The following is a 22,803-nucleotide window of genomic DNA, read 5'->3' as shown; positions in this document are numbered from 1 at the left end:
CTAGAGATAGAAGGACATATCAAGAAGAAAAAGGTTCAAGCAGTAAAAGATCACTTCGATGCAAAATCAAATGAAACAACAGGTAGATAAACATCGTAGTGAAAAATGTTTTGATGTAGGTGATTGGGTGTTTTTACTGCTACATCTCAAGCAAGTTATTTATGAGAAGGAAATGTTGGCAATACTACATGCACTTAAAAAATGGCGACCTTACCGAATGGGAAGTCTCTTCAAGGATGAGGATGTGGAAGCATTGTTTTGTGCTATTTATATTATCCAACCAAATTGGATAAACGAAGTAAGGGATGAATGGAAGAAGGACAAAGAAGTATGGCCACTTATTCAAAAGTTGCAAAAGATCCCAATTCAAACAATATTTCCAGAAATTGAAGAGGAAGGAAAAATCATATTGGAACCTGGAGCAGTCACAGAAACAAGAACCCGACAGCTATGAAATCGATCAATTTCAGAGTATCTCATCAAGTGGAAGAACTTACCCGCTGAATATTCGACATGGGAGGACAAGAATTTTATACAGAAGCATCAAGAACTACTCAAGCATTGAGGACAACGGTTTTTGAAGGAGGGTGACATGTTAGGCTCCTATACTACTACTGTAACCCCTTATTGTATTAGTATAACCCACTTATTATATTGATGTACCCATGTAGTGCCCATATTGTTACTATTGTGCCCCATAGAAGCCCATTATTGTTATTATTGTGCACTTACATTATTATTGTTATGTCGGCTTTGATTATGTTATGACCCCTTAGACTCCTATATATAGAAATGAGGTATTTTCATTTGTATCATCCAAGAATTGTTCATTTATGTAATGTAAAGGAGGTTCCCCCCTCAAAAAGGCTGAATTCTAAGGCGTTGATCGATCTTTTCTATCTTCTCTTGAGTTGGTTTCATAACATTTGGTATTAGAGCTTTGGATTCTAGAAAGTCCTGCAACAACAACAAAAAAGCAGAGAGGAAGATTGCTACAAAAAGATAGGGAGATGGGCATAAATCCTAGGGAAACTGATGGGACCCTAAGGCCAATGACCAAACAAGGTTTAATATGAAACCATGGATGGAAACAACCTATCTGTGGAGATCTGAAAGAAAAGGGTACATATCTGGAAAATATGGCTGAAAGTGTTGGAGAAACTCAGACATATTACTCAGCTAAACTCCTCCTATAAAGGTGGAAGCGTACTAGAAACCCTAAGGGGATAAATTCCACTTTGATGAGTAAATCAGAGTAGATCAAGGCCTAAGCAGGATGAGATAGAGGTCAAACAACCCAACACACAGTTGTCGACAAAACCTAGAAATAGATCTGATAAAAACCTGGAAACCCTAAAATCGCAGGTACTAACCTATTTTTGCGGGGATCACAGTTTTTGGGGTGAAATATGCACTCTAGACTCGAGATCGCACTTTTTGGGCTAAAAAGTGTGATTTCTGATTATTGATTCCCGGTTGGAAAATCTCAAAAAATACTACCATCTCTGTCGCAACTCGTTCTTGTGAACTGCAAAAAAGAGCAGAAAACTTGCAAAAGTTAGAAATTTGACATATCTAGGGTTAGAAAGCTAGCAAATAACATTAAGAGTCTAAACAAATAAGAAAACCTAACCTGAAAACTCAAGGTCACCCAAGTTTCCGGATCTGAAGTAAAAAACCAATGGAGTCGTCAATTTTGTTGTAGTGTTTTCGTCTCAAAGATGTACGGAAAGAACCCACTTAAGACTGCAGATGACAAACAATCTGAACGTTATAAATGGCTACTAAGCATTGTAGATTTGCAACAAATGATAGAAAGAAAACCTAACAAAGTCCTGACCTATGACAGAATCATAGTTAAAAAGAAAAAAGAAACAGTAATAACTCTAATCATCCAATGGAAACCAGATATACAAAGAATATATTTTATTATAACACTTGTGAAGGGAACAAATAAATTTTACCAGTCCCCCTCTATGGGATGGGTTCTTGTCTATCCTAAAATGTCTTCAACTTGTGTAGAGTCTCTCTCCTCTATAATGTGAAAACCCAACAAATAAAATGTTTGAGCTTAATGGAACTCAAATGGCAGAGAAATGGTGTGCGACAATGAAAATAATAAGAGTTACAACAATGAGTGCAACAACGAAAATAATCAAAAGTGAATAATGAATGGAAAACCCTTCTATTTATAACAAAATATTGAGTTATCCTCGAATAATGAGCAATAATAAAATATTATTAACCCCATTCTTGGAATAACCACTTGGAATATTTTATTATATTTGGTTAGGAGGGAAAATGTATTTAAACTTTTATTTAGAAATAATAAATAAATAAATGATTTATTTATCATCTCAAGAAATTGGTTAAGGAATAATAAATAAATAATGATTTATTTAATTATTCCTAAGGGATTTAGTCAAATTTGACAAGGAATAATAATTAATTAGTGACTAATTAATTATTCCTAGAGAAAAATAAGATAATTAATAATCTATCTTTTGATTTTTCATAATTGGTTCAAATATGATAAGGAATAATAATTGAACAATGGTTTAATTAATTATTCCTAGAAGAAAATAAAATAAATAGTGATTTATTTAATTATTCTTCATGGTTTTAATTATAAATTACTTAACAAAGGTGGTTTATTAAGTAATTTCTCACAATGAAAGCAATTTTAGTATGGTAAAATTGACTTTACATGGTGTACTTTGATCCATCTAGTAAATTAGGCTAGATGATCAATTTTTGGTGATAACACTTTCATCAAAGGGGACTGAGTTAAACAGGGAGAGAGGGCGGAATATTTTTTCTTTAGCAAGTGAATCTGAGGGCCATTGAGGATAGAACCAATAGCCATAGGCATAGATTGCATCAAAACACTCTATCGACATTGTTGAGCCATGGATCAGGTCAACAATGGTCTGATCCACTGTTTCACCTTCCGGGAGGCACCTCACCATGAAAGGGAGTATTCAAATCACTAGAGCAAGGAGGTCGGCCAAAAATCACGCAGACCCATCGAGTCAATCACATGGGACTATACCACTGATAGAAGGGAATTCGAGGGACTCATAACCAAACAGTCACATTGCTGATCTGAAGGGTGATGTTTCTCAGTAGCAGTCGAGGTCGCGAGGAGGGTAATTTTGTGTGTTAAAATGAACACTGAGCCATCTAATGAGTAGAGGTGTTAGATTGGTTTCAACCTCTAATTCGTTTCAATGGAAGGCGAAAGGGAGTATGAGTGTTACATGTTGATTAGTTGATATAGCCAAAGCATTGGTTGGACCAAAACACTATCACAACAACTGTCTGAGTAGAGAAAGGAGTTGAGCATCCCCATATCTATTCCAGGCGAAAGGAAGTGGACATAGCTTAGGCATTGCACTGTCACCACAACCCTCTAAGCAAAGGAAGGAGCCGAGCAAGTTTCATAGGCTTGAGTTCTGGCATTGACCATCGATTCATTACGGGAGCCAAGGTTGTCATCACTCTTAATAAATGAGACAAGATTATTTTTACCGTAGTATCAGTTAAGGAGCCAACAATGGTCCTCTTTGGGTGCATGCCAAAGTATTTGTTTTATTACTTCAGATAAATTGATCTCACTACATCAAGATCACTCACACGTTAGTAATAGAGGCAAAGACACCGTGCTTTTGCATAATTGAGTAAATTATATTTCATCAAAATATTTTGTGGCGGGTCACCATAATTAAATAAAGTAATGCTATGTATTTTTTCGTTATATAGTATGTTGCATTATGTGGTTGGATTGGTGTAGAGGTTTATCATTGTTGAATATAGTCTTATGCCTATACATTTGAAACCTCTAACATCAAATTCAATGTCACACATGATCCATTGATCACTTGCAAGGGCATAATTATTGGGTCCACAAAATCTTTATTAGTGTATGAAGATCTAAGTCTTTACCTGAAAACTAATTCTCTTTCCATCTAGACAAATTTTCCACTTGAAAATCTCAGTGTGGAAGCATGAAATATGGTGGGTTATGGACTAAACCATGTTTATAGTTTTGAAAATTTTGATTGGTTTTATCATTTGACAAGGGGTTTGTCAAATTTTGGAGTTTGACGATAGAAAAGAGATTTTGTGTTAAAAGAAAAGTAGAGGAATAGGAAAGGAAGGAGGTGGTAAAATCATCTTACTATTATCAATCAAGTTTGTATTTACCTTATGTTGGGGTGAAATCCATTGAAGAATTACTATATTCATGCTTTGGTATGAAGAGAGATGTGACTTTCCCTAGAAAACACTCATAAAATTTTGGACAAAATTCTAGATAAAATAAAAGAAGCATGGGGCCTTTTCTTAGCAATACCACTTTATAATAGAATAGAAAGTCTTTCTCAAAAATGGTTTATGCCATTATGCAACAAAAATTCCCATGGGAAGTGAAGGAAGGACAAGGAAGAGGAGTTAAGTTCTTTGCACTTGGATCTTAATTGCAATGAACAAAGTCAACCATACACCTTTAGAAATTGGAGGAATTAGACACATGGCTCTTAGAGGTGGGGCAACCAGAATGGAGGAAACTCGGTCGGAATCTCAAGCCATCTATGCTTGCATTATTAAAACCCAAAATCTCGGAGCATCCTTGTCAATAGGTCAAGCTGACATTTTCTTCTTGTCTCAGCAAGATCATAGCTTTAACATCCCGAGTATTGTCTTGCAATAACGATCTTATGAGGGAGATATTGTAGTTGATAGTGGAAGGCCTTAAAGGGTTGAATAACATCATGCTTCTTACCTTTTAGAACCGATGTAGAAATTTTAACAATCATGGCAGAATTCAACTTTCCCACATTCATACTAAATTTGGAATGTGATGAGTTGATCTTTTAGTTGCTCCATAACATTTACACTAGTATTACATCATCTCATTTAGACCATGTCAAAACATGCATGTAAAATATTGTTTCTCTATTATTAGAAGGCTATGCTCACATATGCAAGATACTAAGATGTAAATTGTTGACCATTTGAAGGAAGGATCAAAAGGATCCTATGATCTACTCGAGAAGTTTGTTAGGATATATCTTTTAACCCTGTAAAGAAATTAGTTGCATACGAATTCCAAAACACATAAAATAAACAATAGTGAGAGCATAACACATAAAACACACATACACAGAGATTTTCCCCTGGATCCCAAAACCGGGACTACCATCTTGATTTTTCATTATGTTCCTTTCAATGTTATAATACATATTTATACATGCCGAAGAATCCAATACCATGGACCAAAAAAACCATCGCATCCAATACCATGGACCAAAAACCATCGTGTCCAAAAAAGCATGTGCGGAAATCATGCACAACACCATAGGTGGGTCTGCCCAACCTAACATAGGGTCCCAAATCAAAATTTTCTGGGGCACTGCCCCGTACCCCATAAAGTGGGGTTACGAGTGCCCATCAAACCCCCTATTAACTATGTCGAAAGAATATAACACAACCCAACATTCTCTCACTTGTTTTCTTCTTTCCGCAGACAGGCCACAAGAGAGCTTAGTCATTTATCTAGCCCTGCAAAGCCCATTGTTTCTCTACACCGAGAGAACTTCTCAGAGCTCACAAATTTCATTAATGCATCTGCAGTAATCTTCAAAGTTTCCACCTTTATCAACAAAATCTTTTTGTCTTCTACCATATCCCTCACAAAGTGTTACTAAACATCAATGTGCTTTGTCTTTGAATGATATGCGAGGTTCTTTGCCAATAAAATTGCACTTTGGTTGTCACAGTCTATCCTTATATCTCCTCGTACTAACCCCATACTTGAACACAATCTCTACAACCAAGCTACTTCCTTGCTTGCATGAGTGGATGCCATGTATTCTTCTTCTGTAGTTGATAGTGCCACTACAAATTGCTTCTTACTCATCCAACTGACTGCACCTCCAAATAGGTTAAACACATACCCACTTATAGATCTTCTTTGATCCAGATCTCCAGCCCAATTTGCATCAACAAAGCCATGAATATCCGACATTCTGTCTAATCATAGTCTTCCTTGGTAGCACAAACCATAGTCACTAGTGCCATGAAAATACCTAAAAACCTGCTTCACTGCTGTCCAGTGCTCCTTCCCTGGTTTTGACATAAACCTGCTCAATACTCCCACTACATGTGTAATGTCTAGTCTAATATGGACCATTGCATACACCAGGCTACTGACTGCACCTTCATATGGAACACAAGACATGTTCTTTTCCTTTTCTTATGTCTTGGGACAATGTTTAGCAGATAACCTCACACCTATAGGAATAGGAACCTTCACCGGTTTACTATCCTGCATATTAAACCTATGCAGTATTGTCTCGACATACTTCCTCTAGTTTAACTAGAGCTTCCTCTTTGCCCGATCTCTTTTAATTTCCATGCCCAAAATATAGTTTGCAGCACCAAGATATTTAATGTCGAATTTCAAGGATAATCGGGTCTTCAAATCCTAGATAATTTCTTTGTCATTTCCAACCAGCAACATATCATCCACATATAAGAAAAAATAAATATCACGGTCACAAATTAATTTAAAATACACACAATGATCTTCTTTGCTTCTATTGAAGCCAAGACCTCGTATAAATGTATCAAATTTCTGAAAACACATCCTTGGCGACTATTTTAACCCATACAGAGACTTCTTTGACTTACATGCTAGTTCTTTCTTACCCTTCACCACAAAGCCTTTAGGTTTCTTCATGTAGATTTCCTCTTCTAGATACCTCTAAAGAAATATTGTCTTCAAATCCATCTATTCTACCTCAAAATCAAAAGAAGCAGTAACAGATAAAAGTAATCTAGTAGAAGTCACCTTGGCAACAGGAGAAAAAATATCACTAAATTCAATTCCTGGCACCTAGGAATAATCCTTTTCTACCAACTAAGCTTTGTATTTCTCCACCTTTCATTCTGCATTTGTCTTATTCTTGAACAGCCATTTGCTACCAATGGGTTTCCTTCCAACCGGCAACTCCACTAGATCCCAAGCCTCATTTTTGTGCAAAGATGCCATTTCATCAACCATGGCCTCTTTCTAGAGTTTTCCATCCTCTAAATCTACTGCTTCCTTCATAGTTTTGGTATTATCGTTAGTAATAGATAAAGAAAGATTTGAAGAAAAAGTAGATGGATTATACCTTTTTCGCTGCCTTCTTTCTCAAACTGATCTTTTGAGACCTGGAGTTTATGGCTATTCATCTTCTAATTCCTCATTTGTTGTAGAGTCTGATTCTTCCTCCTTTAGCTCAAACTCTATCTTCTAAGGTTCCTTTGGTTAGGATTCATGTTTAATAACATCTTTCACCTCTCTGAAAACCACATCTCGGCTGTAAAAAACCTTCCTTGTTACTCGGTTCCAAAGCTTATAACCCTTTAAACCATCCTTATATCCAATAAGGATACACTTTTCAGATTTACTATCCAACTTGGTTTGTTTCTCCTTTGGAACATGTACATATGCATCACATCCAAATACCCTCAAATGTGAAAGAGAAGGTTTCTTACCATTCCATACCTCTTGTGGAGTCTTATCCTCCAACACTGATGAAGGTGACCTATTGACTGGGTAACATGCTATATCCACCGCCTCTATCCAGAATTCTTGTCCTAACCCAACACCACTGAGAATGCTTCTTTCCCTTTCCATCAACATCTTGTTCATTCTTTCTGCAACTCCATTTTGCTGAGGTGTACATGGAGTAGTCTTATATCGTGCTATACCACACTTCTTATAGGATTCTTCAAATTCCTTACTGCAAAACTCTCCACCATTATTTGTCCTCAGCACCTTTATTTTCTTCTTTGTTTAATTTTCCACGTGAGCCTTAAATTCTTTAAACCTGTCAAAGACTTCAGATTTCTTCTTATGGAAATATATCCATGTATTCCTTGAGAAGTCATCTACCAATGATACATAGTACATAGACTTACCCAGTGATGGAACCTTCAAAGGTCTAAACACATCACTATGCACAAACTCTAATATATGTTTCACCCTCTTACCACCAAAGTGGATACTTACCCAATTCTGCTTCCCATTTACACAATTTTCACAGAAATCAAAATCCATAGAGCTATTTCTCATACCTCCTACCATACCTTTACCATGAAGTATTCGAAGGCCTTTCTCTCCTATATCTCCAAGCCTTTGATGCCACAGCATGGTCTTCCCTCCAGAGACCACTAGATTTTCTGCTCCACTTTCAGGAACCATAGAACTGTTGCATCCATCAATAGCCATACTACCTTGCAGCTTGTACAAAGTTCCAATACGAACTCCCCACATCAATACTAGTGCTCCCCGAACCATCTTGCAGGTATCTTTGTCAAACACTGTCTTTACACCTGCATCATCCAGGTTGCTTATAGAAATCAGATTTCTGGCCAATGTAGGAATATGCAGAACACCCGGAAGTGTTCTAACCCTTCCACCTTGCAACTTCAACTTTACTATTCCACGACCAATGATTCTAGCCTTCTTGTCATCCCCAAGGAAGACATCACCACCATCATATTTCTCATACTTGTAGAACCACTCTCTATGGGGAGTGAAGTGAAAGGATGCACCTGAGTCAATCAACCATGCCTCATGATCTACATGTGTACTTGAAGAAGCCAAGTAGACATCCCCAACTTCATCTGAGGTAGTTTTCACCTCTGCAGAAGGAGCATCATCAAATCCCTTTCCTTTATTGAGAGCTTTAGATTTACAGTCCCTTTTGTAGTGCCCTTCCTTTTTGCATTTCCAACATACCACCTCTATAGGTTTTCCTGAAGACTTAGATATCCCTCTAGATTTAGATCTCCCACTGTATGACTTATTTTTTTTTCTGTTTTGGGATTGTCCTTGTACAGACAAGGCATCACCATTCTAGCTACCTATTGCAATAACTAGACTATCCCAAGAATCTGGTAGAGAACACAACAAACTAATGCACTTATCTTCATCTAAAATTTTAATATCAACAGATGCTAACTGACTTACCACATTATTAAATGTATTCAGATTCTCTGTCATCGATTCTCCATCCTTCATCCTCAAGTTATATAGGTTTTTCCACAGGAATAGTTTATTCACTAGAGACTTAGATTAGTACAAAGTCCCTAACTTATCCCTCAAAGCCTTCGTCGTAGCTTCCCCTGATACATTCAGCAATACTAAATCTAAAACACACAATATTATTGTGCTCTATGCCTTCTGATCCAACTTCTTCTAGTCTTCAGTGGATGCTCCCGTTGGTTTAGTACCCAGATCTACAGTGATCCACTGATCTTTGTCCACCAACAGATTCTCCATCTTGAGTTTCAACAACTCAGAACCCTGACCATTAAATTTCTCTATCTCTATCTTTCCATTGCTCGCCATCTTCTTTCACCACCAGAATCAAACTCGTAGATCTCCCACTGAACAGGGTCTATCATAGGCCTGAGCAAAACCCCTCAGTAATAAAGGCCTCCCCTTGAAGCCGAAATTTCTCCGATACCGGATCTAGGTTTTAACCCTGTACAAGAATTACATGCATACGAATTCTAAAACACATAAAATAAACAATAGCGAGAGCATAACACATAAAACACATATACATAGAGATTTTCCCCTGGATCCCAAAACTGGGACTACCAACTTGATTTTTCATTATGTTCCTTTCAATGTTATAATACATATTTATACATGCCGAAGCATCGAATACCATGGACTGAAAAAACCATCGCGTCGAATACCACGGACCAAAAACCATAACATCCAAAAAAACATGTGCAGAAATCATGCATAAAACCATAGGTGGGTCCGCCCAACCGAAGATAAGGTCCAAAATCCAAATTTTTCGGGGCACTGCCCCAGACCCCATAAAGTGGGGTTACGGGTGCCCCTTAAACCCCCTATTAACTATGTGGAAAGAATATAACACAACCCAACATAGGAAAAACATAAAATTACTCAAAAGGTTGGTCACTATGAAGGAGTTGATAGGGATTCATGGAGGAAGAAAGAACAAAATATGCATCAATAATTAACTAACTGTTATAGACATTTTTGGGCCCTGCAACCCAAAGCATAAAATGTCCATAAACCAAGGGCTCCTAAGTCCCTAAAAGTGTTGTTCCAACCCCTAAAGGAACAAGGTCAACTGATTACAGCTTCTCCCAGAAGTTCTCCATGAAAAACTACTCAGAACTGGTTAAAACAGGATCATTTCACCTGCTCCATAGGCAAAGTGCATTGCATCTCACCTAAGTACACTCAGTGGGTGCATTGCATTTCAAAAAGCCCTTCTATGGGGTGCGATGGGGCGAGAAGATATAAATGGAAGTTTCAATCTGTGAGGTGGAGAAGCATGGAATCTTCCAGAAACTTCTCCTGTGACACTTGCCTCTCTGAATTCGACCAAGGATGAGTAAGAGATCATCAATCTCCAAGTGGAAGCAAGAACTATCAGAGGGAAGACACTAATCAAATCACAAGATAACTCATCTCCCTTATAGATATCTATATATGGATCCCTCATCCCAGAGATCCAGGAGGCTGGAATTTTGCATCTCGTAAGGAATTGCTGTTGGTTTCTCGAGGTAACATCAGTGTTGGGTGATCTAAGCTTTGCATGAGGTGAAGAAGGGATTACTTGCTGAGAGGATGATGCTAGGTCAGAACAACTGGTTGTAATTCTCTTGGCTCTTTCTTGATTATCAATAAAGCTATTCAAGTTTTCCTCCATACTCTTGTGTAATCTATAATTTGTGCATTTGTATGGTCAATTTACATCTGATCCTAGATTGTTTATGATAATAGATCCATGTTCTTGTATAGTGTTATGCTGCTTTGATTCTACAGGTACTCTCTGAAGCTGGGTATATGAAAAATAAAGTAGCAAAGGACTATCAGGAGAGAGACGAACCAAGCACAAGACAGAGGTTGGTCTCCTTTATTCTTCTCTCATCTATCTTTCATAAAGGAAAACAAAAGTAGTTTTTACTTTGTTTGTTTCTAAGGTAGCTACCACACCTTAGTGGGATTAGTAGTTCTGCATAGACACTTTTCCCTGTAACAAAATGGTGACTCCACTGGGGAGCGACTAGATTTATCGTTTATCTACATTTGTTTAATTTATAAACTTACAGATCTAGCCTGAAGTCGAGCCAGGTAGCTTTCGAACTGCATTTGCTATGCAAATGCAAAGTAGATAAATGCCGCTTCAGTCAATCTTTGGGTTTTGTTTATGAATTAAACAACTGATTTACAAACTCTCTAATTGCCCTTGTGGTGGCTCTAGTAACCTCCTTAGATCTACCCCTGTTGTTGATTTACTGATTACCACTTGCTCGGCCAAAATCCCTAAACTGAACTGCAAACTGTGACTCGGAACCCAAGCAAAGTCTCGTCCCTAGTCCAGCGCACTCTCTGTTCTGTGAATCTCAAATTCAGCGCACTTCTCGAGCGTAGAAGGTGTGTTGCATTTCAGTTTCACTGTGTTACAAGTGCGCTGAACAGACAAGGCCTTGTTCCTAAATTTTTGTTTCTGTGTTCATTCTTTTCAGTTTTATTCATGAGATTTGCTGCCTGTAGTTAGTACACCTCTATTTGAAACCCCTTTCCTTGCTGTTATTCCGCTCCATTGTGCAAAGAACTGTAAATGTTTTTGTGTATTTGTTAAGTCATTTTCAGTTCTCCTTTGCAAAGAAGTAATGTAATTGTACTGTCGTTTCTTGATTTGAAAGTGTCGCAAGTGTCATTTTCAGTCATAGAAGAGAGTCTGATTGCTTTTTATAGTCGATTACCCTGTTACTATTGTATTTGATCTGAATTAGTAGTTTTCCTAGTGTCGAAAGCAAGTTTTCATTTCCAAATCGCAAAGTGTTGTCATTGTCTTCATTTTGATTTTGAAAAGAATCTTGTTAGTAATTGTCGCTTTGAAAATAATTCAGATTTGCGCATCAGCTTTCTTTTTATCACTCACATATTAAGAGGGCTGAAAACAAATACATGCATGTGCATTTACATTTAGACTGTTTGATTGGTTTGATTTAGGACAGTGCATATAGTGTGTGCTCTTTGCTCTTTGTTGAAAGAATATTGTCTCTCTTTCCTTAGTAGCTAGGATTTTCATGGCATAAAGAAGATAAAACGATTGTTTATCATCTTAGATTGCATTTTAGGAATTGTATATATACATCACGTGGTGAACCTGAAAGGAAAATTTCTTAAGCAAGATCAACTATAAAATAAATTTAATGAATCTAACAGCGCTTTGGAACCTAACGCACAACATCTAGAAGTCTAGGCTAGAGACGTGTTCCGGCGTCGTAAAACATGGTAACTGTTGCTTTCATTGTTGGTTGGGTGATTCCTCCACTTTGAGACGACAAGTGCCAATACGGACTTGTGCTCCCACATACTGTCAAGTATATTTTGGGAGACCACAATAGGCTTTATCCGTTATCCATAGGAAGCCATGCTTTCCACCCTATCGATCGCAATGCACTGAACACAGCATTCATGAAGATTGACTGCCGTACCGTAAAAAATCTTCTACAGTTCTGCGATTGGTTTGGTAATCCCTCTACATAGATTTCCAGAGCAGTCCCTTTCGTTCCTTTTCAAACTCCTTAACGGAAAAGGTCCATCTGAGCACGTGTCACTTCAGGCTCATTAAAAATCGAAGGCGACTACAGTCATCTTTTGTTTTTTCTCAACTCTTTAAAATTGAAAAAACAAGTTGTGTCAAAGCGTCTAAAAATTTATTTTAAACGGAATAATCATCACCTTCCCTACGCTGGTCTTAGGTTGAGAAAATGGAGTCCACCAACCAAGGAATTCCCCTTGGAGGGAATCCTAATCCCTTCTCCTCTTGGGGAGATGGTTGTGTGCCCCATATGGCCACATTGTCACTTCCAGGATTGACAATAGGCTTGCCCGTATGGCTCTTCTCAACCTCTATCGCTCAGAGCACCGCAATTCCTGAACAATCGAGTCAGCAACTAGACGATTCCAGAGTTACCCCCAACCCTCCACTTCATCCAATTCTTCCTCTCCTCCTTCCTCTTCGCTTGATGGGGCTAGTAAAGCCAAAAATCAAGTACGTGAGAAGAAGAAGGAAAAGAAGAAGAAAGAGAAGAAGAAGAAGGAGCCAAAGGTGAAAGGGGGCAACCAAGCGTCGTCTAGCGAAAATCTACACACTACACCGACCAGGCCTAAATCACCATGTGTCATTTGCAAAGGGGAACACTATCATAGAGATTGTCCCTGCATCCCTCGGATCTTAAGGGACTGGTCTCCTCGTTTGCACAATCTGGAGTCGTCAACCTCTGATGATCATGTTGAAAGTACACCATCGACTAGTGAAAGTGAAGCCACTGGACAAAAAGGAAAATATAGATTTCCTTGTAAACTGTGTGAAGGTGATCACGCCGTCCACTATTTTCCCTTCTTAGACGAGGCTAAAAGAGATTTAGACGATCGTCCGGTTTCATCGTTACGACTTCCTCCTAGATATAAGAAACTCTTGCCGAGTCCGTCACTAGTTGAAAATTCGGCTGACCCGCCCAAGTGGTCGTCCAAAGCATCTATCATTGAAGATAAACCATCTGAATCCACACCAGATGAAAATCAAAAGGTCGAGGCAGCAGCTGACCCGGTCTTGCCTTCAGAGGTCCCACCTTCAAATGATACAGTCACCGAAGAGAACAAGGATGACACCGTCCGAATTCTTTTCGTAAGCACAGACTCCGATGAACATAGGGGCAATCTACCCATTCCTTTACCGCAGGAAGGAAGTTCATTAGAGTCGTACTCGGCCATATATTCGGTCCCACCTCCAAGCAACCTAGTTGTTTCCTTCGATTGGAATCAACTAGGCAAACCCTGTTTACCGGCTAGTGTACCGTTTCGAATCATTACTCAAATATACAAAATGGTCATGCTGGTACCATCATAGATGAAGGGGCTTCTGTGAGTATCCTTTCCTCGGCTGCTTGGAAAGCGCTTGGTTTTCCATCGCTTTTTCCTGAGATGAGAAATCTAACAGGCTTTGACAAAAGAACCAATCGACTGTTAGGGATCCTTCCCAATGTGCCCATAACATTGAGAAAGAAAACCATTCAAATGAACGTAATGGTAGTCTAAGGACCCCTAGATTATAATCTACTCCTTGGGCGAGACTATATTTATTGCATGGGAGCCATTGTCTCCTCACTCTTTAGAGTAATGTGTTTTCTGCACGAAGGAAGAGTGGTCAAGCTCGTAGACCAGCTTTCATTTCCCGGTTCACACATGGCAAATAGTCATATACCATCCCTAAATGGTCTTTTCATGCAAGGAATGTCTCATCAATCCCTAGTTCGTCTGCCCGATGAGCGCGAGTGATTCGGGGGCGTGACTGAAACCCAGGGGGCATGCACCCTGGTCTGCTTCGGCAGGAAAACTTCGGGTATAGGGCAGGTTTCCGCGAGAGATATATGACTAGTCTGATACTCCCATCCGTGATTGGAAAAGGGGGTTGGACTAGAATAAGATTCCCTTGTAAAAGTTATGTGGGTGGACACGTCTGTGCCACTTGCCTTTGTCTATTTCGGTAGACATCGCCGAAGAAGTGTTTTGTTTGCGGTGTGAATAGAACAATCTTTGGTAACCTGTAAGAGGTAGACCTTTCCTGATAAAACAAATGTTTTGTCGGTAGAATAAGAGGTGACCTTGAAACTCTATTTTATACCTGGGGGCATGCAAACCTTTTGGCATGCAAGCGAAGAGCGATCATTTATCTTTTTTTTGGATTGGTCGTTTCTAAACTTGCATAAAGAAAGGATGTGGGGCAAAGATTTGAAAAATTGTCATTTTAAATGAGACATTCTTATTAAACGACTGGATTAATCGAGCAGTTTTAGGACATAGTTCAAGCTCGTTAAAAAATAAACATAAGTCATAAGCAAATGTTTCCCCTAGTGTTTAAGCTCAATTAAAAAAAACGAACCAATTTCCGGTAAATAACCATCGTGAATGTAGTACTTTAGCCTTTAAAGCCTTGGTCGTGTTCTCACCATCACCTCCACTCTGTATTGGCCGATCGTTCACCTCCATTTGATTGTTTACCCCTTTTGAGGAACAGCTACGAAAAGTGATCTATTAGCCATCCTTGTGACACTGCCGTGATTGGAAAATTCCAAACCTTACCTGGAATCAGTTGCTACCCAATTTTATCACTCGTTCCTCAAAGACGAGTCTCCTTTAAGCTCTTTTCAACTGACTCGTAAAATATGAAAAGATTGTCGAGCCATTGGCCTCTCCAGCTTGTTAAAGTGACTGGAAGTGCTATCCCTCCTTTAGATTTTAATCTTTTTGGACCTGAGGGATTATTACAAAAAAAGATCGAGCGCTTTTTTTGTTCAGCTCATTAAAAGTATCGAAAATTCATCCCTTCTATATTGTTTTATACTTTTTCAGACTTAAGGGATTAGATGATGAAAAATGAGTCTTGGAGTTTCCTTTACGTCCCTTTTCAGACTCTCTAAAATTGAAAAGGACCGAGTTATCTTTGTCGTTAAACTTGTTAAAAAACCTAATAGCAACAAAATTGTCCATAGCAGACAAGAACGAGTTTCACTATCGCTAGGCTCGTTAAAACATAGCGATGGGTTTGCCCGAAGGGCAAATTATAGAACAAGCATATGTTATCCTCCTCAAGCTTGAAAAAAATAAAGAGGCACTGGTTAGCAATGACTGGGGAAAAATTGGGAAGAAAACTTGAAGCAACTTTGTTGGTAGCAAGTCACTCTTGAACATGAGACTTTCACTTCGCATCCAAGTCGGGTTGGGTTGTTTCATTCACCGGTCACATCACCATGGTCACGTCACACCATCCACATTTGGGGTTAATGCTACCAATCCATCATGTCAGTGTCACCGATATGTTTAAGAGAAGTCACTCAGAGAATTCACCTGTGTCTCACCCGCTGCAATACATTTACGCTCCATTCTTTCATGACCGCCACCCTGAAACTTATATCACCAGACCGTTTTCACCTCCATTAAAATCATTTGCTTCGTTCCGTGTCATCGATGTAGGATTCATTAAGGCCCTCCTATGATGGATCGCTTCTTGTCGACATCAGCTCATTATCCAAGAAGTCGATCTAGGAACACCCCTTTCATTACTTTGAAGCTTGCATGCCTCAATGGCAAGTTTCTCACTTCCGGCGAAAGGTTTGCATCAACGGCCTTCGACCGAAATATTTTACATGGTGTTCAACGCCAAGTCCCTTATTCACGCCATGTGAATTATACTGCAATACCTTGAGAGTCATTATCATTAACGGTGATTCCTCTCGCGCGTGTTAACAGCTTACATCATTGGCTGGTAATCAGGCGATGTCTTTCCATGTTCGACTCTAGAACATATCTCACAGGGACTGACTTGTACTTTGAGTGAAGATCGAACAAGATTGAAGACCCCGGATCTAGTTTCATCCATCTGGGCTGCGATATATATTCAGGAAAATAAAGACATCAAATGTACATCATTGCTGCACAGATAATCATCCAATCAAAGGGATGATGGCTCTACCAGAATCATCAGTCTACACTCAGACGATTGTCTATCCTATGTACATGAAAATGAATTTATAAAGCTGAGCATGGGAATGCCCACCTCAGCTAGATCATGAAAATATTATGAAGATAATGTATTGTATTGTATCTTATTATAGGTCTCCTCCCAGCTTGAAAGAACTTCGGATCCTCATGATAAAGCATTTCACCCGACATTTTTGGGGGCAACTGTTATAGACATTTTTGGGCCCTGCAACCCTAAGCATAAAATGTCCATAAACCAAGCGCTCCTAAGTCCATAAAAGTGTTGTTTGAACCCCTAAAGGAACAAGGTCAACTGATTACAGCTTCTCCCATAAGTTCTCCATGAAAAACTACTCAGAACTGGTCAAAACAGGATCATTTCACCTGCTCCATAGGCAAAGTGCATTGCATCTCACCTAAGTACACTGAGTGGGTGTGTTGCATTTCAAAAAGCCCTTCTATGGGGTGCGATGGGTGAGAAGAGACAAATGGTAGTGTCAATCTGCGAGGTGGAGAAGCATAGAATCTTCTAGAAACTTCTCCTGTGACACTTGCCTCTCTGAATTCGACCAAGGATGAGTAAGGGATCATCAATCTCCAAGTGGAAGCAAGAACTATCAGAGGGAAGACACTAATCAAATCACAAGCTGACTCATCTCCCTTACAGATATCTATATATGGATCCCTCATCCCAGAGATCCAGGAGGCTGGAATTTTGCATCTTGTAAGGAATTGTTGTTGGTTTCTCGAGGTAACATCATAGTGTTGGGTGATCTAAGCTTTGCATGAGGTGAAGAAGGGCTTACTTGCTGAGAGGATGATGCTAGGTCAGAACAACTGGTTGTAATTCTCTTGGCTCTTTCTTGATTATCAATAAAGCTATTCAAGTTTTCCTCCATACTCTTGTGTAATCTATATTTTGTGCATTTGTATGGTCAATTTACATCTGATCCTAGATTGTTTATGATAATAGATCCATGTTCTTGTATAGTGTTATGCTGCTTTGATTCTATAGGTACTCTGTGAAGCTGGGTATAGGAGAAAGCAAGTAGCAAGGGACTATCAGAAGAGAGAGGAACCGAGCAAGGAACCAAGTGTAAGACAGAGGTTGGTCTCCTTTATTCTTCTCTCATCTATCTTTCATAAAGGAAAACGAAAGTACTTTTTACTTTGTTTGTTTCTAAGGTAGCTACCACACCTTAGTGGGATTAGCAATTCTACATAGACACTTTTCCCTGTAACACTAAGGATCAGAGGACTATGGTTTATCTACAAGGGACCTTGGGCCCTTAACCATTCATGTCAAGGTGATAAGAGGAAACAAGGGAAGATCATGAAGATTCATCCATAGTTGGTTTCACTGGTTTTTAGAAGAGAACCTATGAAGGATTGAAGCAGTCAAGTAGAAATGGTGAGGAACAACACCATGTTTTTCAGAGAAACTTATAGGAAAGGTCGATGATAATCAATCAACTTGACAAAGTAAATTGGGAAGGGAAGGAGGGAATTCCTCCTGATGATGAGGTAGTTGAATCTATAGATATCCAAGAGAACATCCATAAATAGTATGGAAAATCAGGTATAGATAACAGCCCACCAATACAACCATGTTTGACAATCAAAGAGGGTGGACAACTTATCCCCACATGTGAAAAAGGCCAGGAAGAAGACATTCTAGGAGAACCAAATGTGGAGCCAATAATAATAAACTAACATGATGAGCATGATCATGCAGGGTATCATGAAAAATATAGTATGCATGATAAGCCATTTCTATAGGGTCAAACAAAGGTCCAAGTTAAACTTATGGTCATGGGGTGCCTAGTGCAGTCAAATATAGAGACATTCTGTAGGGCACAAGAATTTCTAGTAGAGGACTTTTGGGAAAGGATCATGCATTTCAACACAGATCTTACGATGTTGAAGTAGAGAGTTGGGGTAGCCTGAGACATTGTCTTACAGAAGAATAGAAAATTTGAGGACCTCATAGTGGTATGTGTTGAATCAATGACACAGTTGTCTAGTGTTGAGGAACGACTCAAGTCCCTCACAAGGCAGGAAGAGGAGTACATTTGGGAGTTGCAAAGTAGCCCTCTACAAGAGTACATAGATAAGGCTTGCAGCTCTACCAACTTGCCATTATACATTGGGGATAGTAAGGAAGAGTTATACAAATGGATCATGATGGGTGATCAGGTGGAGCAACATGAGTTGAGCATTAGGCAACATCAGCATGGTAGATTTATTCCATGTGCAGGGATTCATGCATTATATACTTCCCACGAGATGGATTTATGAGAGATTATGAGTTGGAACTCTATTGATGGGATACTCTTAGCCAAGGGCATATTGCAACTTGGGCCCTCAAGCACAAGCAATGATGGAGGGCTGAGGTGGTGTCATAACCAACATGTCCTAGGACTTAGGTGGCATTGGGATCTAGGAGAATCCATTGGGGGTAGGATTGACCAAAGGATTGTTTTGGATTTAGGTATCGAAGGATCCATTCATGATCATTTAGAATGGAGGCATGGAATAACACATTGGGTTGTATGGGATCTTGGTATCAATATACAAATGCTTCTTTTGTGGATAGAAGTGGATTACCTGAGGGCAAACAATCTTTGGGCAGGAGGATTTGTAATATATATATATATATATATATATATATATATATATATATATATATGTATATATATATATATATATGTATATATATATATATATATATATATATATGTATATATATATATATATATGTATATGTATATATATATATATATATATATATATATATATGTATATATATATATATATATGTATATATATATATATATATATATGTATATATATATATATATATGTATATATATATATATATATATGTATATATATATATATGTATATATATATACATATATATGTATATATATATACATATATATGTATATATATATACATATATATGTATATATATATACATATATATATATATATATATATATATATATATCTATATACATATATATATATACATATATATATATATATATACATATATATATATATATACATATATATATATATATATACATATATATATATATATATATATACATATATATATATATATACATATATATATATATATACATATATATATATATATATGGTCAAAGTGGATGGAATCTTCCCATGGTATTTAATGTGGCAGTTGCCCATGGCATTGGCCCATAGTAATTTCATTAGAACACCTAGAGTGTACCATATCTCATTAAAATTTTGATGTTGGGATATTACAGGATTCAATCATGCAATATTTGCATGTTAGTGGAGCCCTATAAGCCAAGTAGAATTTCTTCATGGTTTTTCTAATATTTTGACAAAATTATCACCATTTAACAATGGGGTTAAGGTCCATTGCAATTTTTTCTTTTTAAATGAAATATTCAATGAACCCTACTTCCATAATTAAGGATAATTTGTATAAGTTCAAAATATAGATCCAAATATGCATATACCAAATAAATGGCTAACATGCATGCATATAAGCGTAGTAGTTATATTTCTCATAATGCATTTTTAATGGGGAATTAAGTAAAAATATATTCCATCATTCCCAACATAGCTTCATCTACAATATCCTAGTACGAAAGAAATAACCAAAATTGCTTCTCTAGAAGGCTTTGAGAGTGTTAACACCCAGGTTGTTCCCTATGACTCCCAAGGGAATACGGCCGGGGTAACCACTAACCAATCTTTGGATTACAGTTTCTAGCCAAACTGTAATCAGAGAGGGCTCTCTCTTTATGATTTGTCTCTGTTATGATGGTGTTTTAGGCTAGCTATTATGCACAGGTTTTGGTTGTGTTTTGGTTGAAGGATTTCTTTCAGGTCTTATGATATAGTGTTCAGAGAGTAAAATATCATTGGGCAATGGAGTCCTTGGCTACAGGTATCTAGAAACCTTGAGGTGATTTGCTGAAAGTTACAGGGCCAATTGGATACTTCATATAACAAAATTTAAATTATGATATGAACAAGTGAACAACCAGTGAAAAGCATTCAAGAATTTTTCACTAAACTGGGTGTGAGAAATAGATAGATGCCTCAGGAGCAAACTTGAATTCCTGGGAATATCTATCACAGTGAAAGATATAGTTTGAAAGTGTAGCAATCAAGAATTACACCTTATTCACTCTATCTGAAGAAAACATGGATAACAGCTTAGATTGAGTTCAGGGTAATCAGCGATTAAATCCTGGAACTATTCTTCTACTTTGCCATTAAGTGTAAAACATTCAAACAATGAAAGAGAACAAAAGACTCGAAAACATTTAACACAGAGATTTAAAGAAGACTTATTGTGCTATGAAACATGCGGGAATCCTGCAACATTCAGCCAGCCATCACAGTGCATCAAGGTACGCAAAGCTTTAGAAATTCCATCCACCCTTTGTATTATCTTTCTGAGAATTACACAGCAACTGAAGTATCGAAATGAAACCGACAACAACCCCTCAAACTTATGTGAGGGGCAAATATATACTCTCGGTCTTTACAAAAATATCTGAGTTCTAAGTTATCTCAGATTTAATAATCTCACCAACTCTTAAGATATTAAAATGAGAAAGTTATTACAGCATTGAATATAAAGTAAATGTGTCTTTATGCTTTGTCAGAAGATATTTTAGCGTTTAGAGGCTACTAAGTCGGTTGGAGTGACCTGCATAACTGCTGTGATAATGCGTTCTTGGAGCTGCGTTGCTGTAGATTGCCGGCCTGGACACCTATAGCTTTTATTTTGCCTTTTGGCCGAAATATCTACTGAGTTGGCTCAGCTTTTAATCTTGACTGTATGCTGATCCCTTTGCAGCTGTCCTGTGTATGGAAGTCTTTACCTTTTATATGAGCAAAAAGTTGCTGAATCGCACTCTGTTCAAAAAATAGTTTGTATGGCATTGGTCCACCATTCTTGAGTAGGTAACTGATGCCTTAGGATTGCACCCATGGTCTCTTCTGCTTCTGTATACTTGAAAAAATTGGGAGCTGCATCAAAAAGATGATTGATCTCATTCATTATGAAAAATAGACTTTCTACCTTGTTGTAGATAGTCTGTCCTGTAGCTGGCCCTGTTTCCTCTGAGCTGTTGGGCCTTTCATTGATCTGGCTGGTGGCAAAGGTGTTGACCCTTTTGGCATATTGGTCAAGGGTATATAATCTCCCTGCGTTGTTCGGTAAACCAGGGAGCCCTCTACTTTCCAACACTTGAAACTTCTCCATAAATTTGTTTACCTCGGTCTGCATGTCTTGGGTTCTCCTGTCTAATGTCTGTACCAAATTCTTGAGTGTGAGAACCCTTTTAATCGACTGGATGTGCTCAGTTCTGTTAGATATGCCTATGGAAGCCAACTGACTTCTTGTTTTGTGGTTGAGCACATTGATCATCCTTGTTGCTACTTCAGGCGTGATGCCTAGAGTAGCCCTTGCTTTGTGAATTTCTGCTCGTGCTCTTGGAATGAGCTCTAGTTTCTCATGGATGGTCTCTATATACTGCCATTGGTTAGTAACAGATTGGCCAATATGGGCCCACAGCACAGTTTTTAATTCAACAGTTACTTTGTCCAGCGTGAGCTCCTTTTCCAGCTCTGTTATTCTTCTCTTTAAAGTTTTGACATCCCTTTCTTTCTCAGCCACATTTCTTTTGCTTTTATCATACTTTTCATTCACACTGGCTAGGGATTCTTTGACTTCATTGAGCTCTTTCATTTGAGCTTCCAGGACTTATATTTCCGTTTGCAACTTCTGCATATCCAGACTATGAGTCTGCTCTGTTGTTGGTGAAGCTGTTGATGTAGTCTGTGCTGTTGCTTCTGTTTGTTGAGAGGGAGGAGCAGTAGTAGTGGCATCTTCTTCCAGATTGATAGTTTCAGGAGGAGGTTTGGAAGTCTGTCCTTCTTCTCTTTGTGCCAAGGTGGCCTGTAATGCTGCCCGTGCTGCTTCTGCCTCTCCTAGCTTTTCCTGTGTTTGCATCAGCTGCTTGTACAGGGTTACCAGCAGAGTGTTTGCCCGTTCATCATGTCTTTGTTGGGCTACATCGTCAGTCTGAGGGTGAATAGTGGCTGGGAGTTTGATTTTCCTTCTTAAAGCTGCCAAATCTGCATCCCTCAATTTCAGGATCTCTTGTATGCCTTTGATATCT

The 22,803-nt window shown here is 38.2% G+C and overlaps 1 pseudogene; it reads right to left on the bottom strand.

The window, feature by feature from the left end:
* Nucleotides 1-22,370, bottom strand: part of LOC149213217 (polygalacturonate 4-alpha-galacturonosyltransferase-like) — a 159,096-nt pseudogene extending 136,726 nt beyond the window's left edge.
* Nucleotides 22,371-22,803: the final 433 nt, after the last annotated feature.

The sequence above is a fragment of the Pinus tabuliformis genome, chromosome 1_1 (assembly GCF_031772625.1).
Source record: "Pinus tabuliformis cultivar Carrire ecotype Pingquan chromosome 1_1, CPIR1, whole genome shotgun sequence".
Classification (NCBI taxonomy): Eukaryota; Viridiplantae; Streptophyta; class Pinopsida; order Pinales; family Pinaceae; genus Pinus; species Pinus tabuliformis.
The sequence above is the reverse complement of the archived record's forward strand: the minus strand, read 5'-3'. Positions and strand labels throughout refer to the sequence as shown.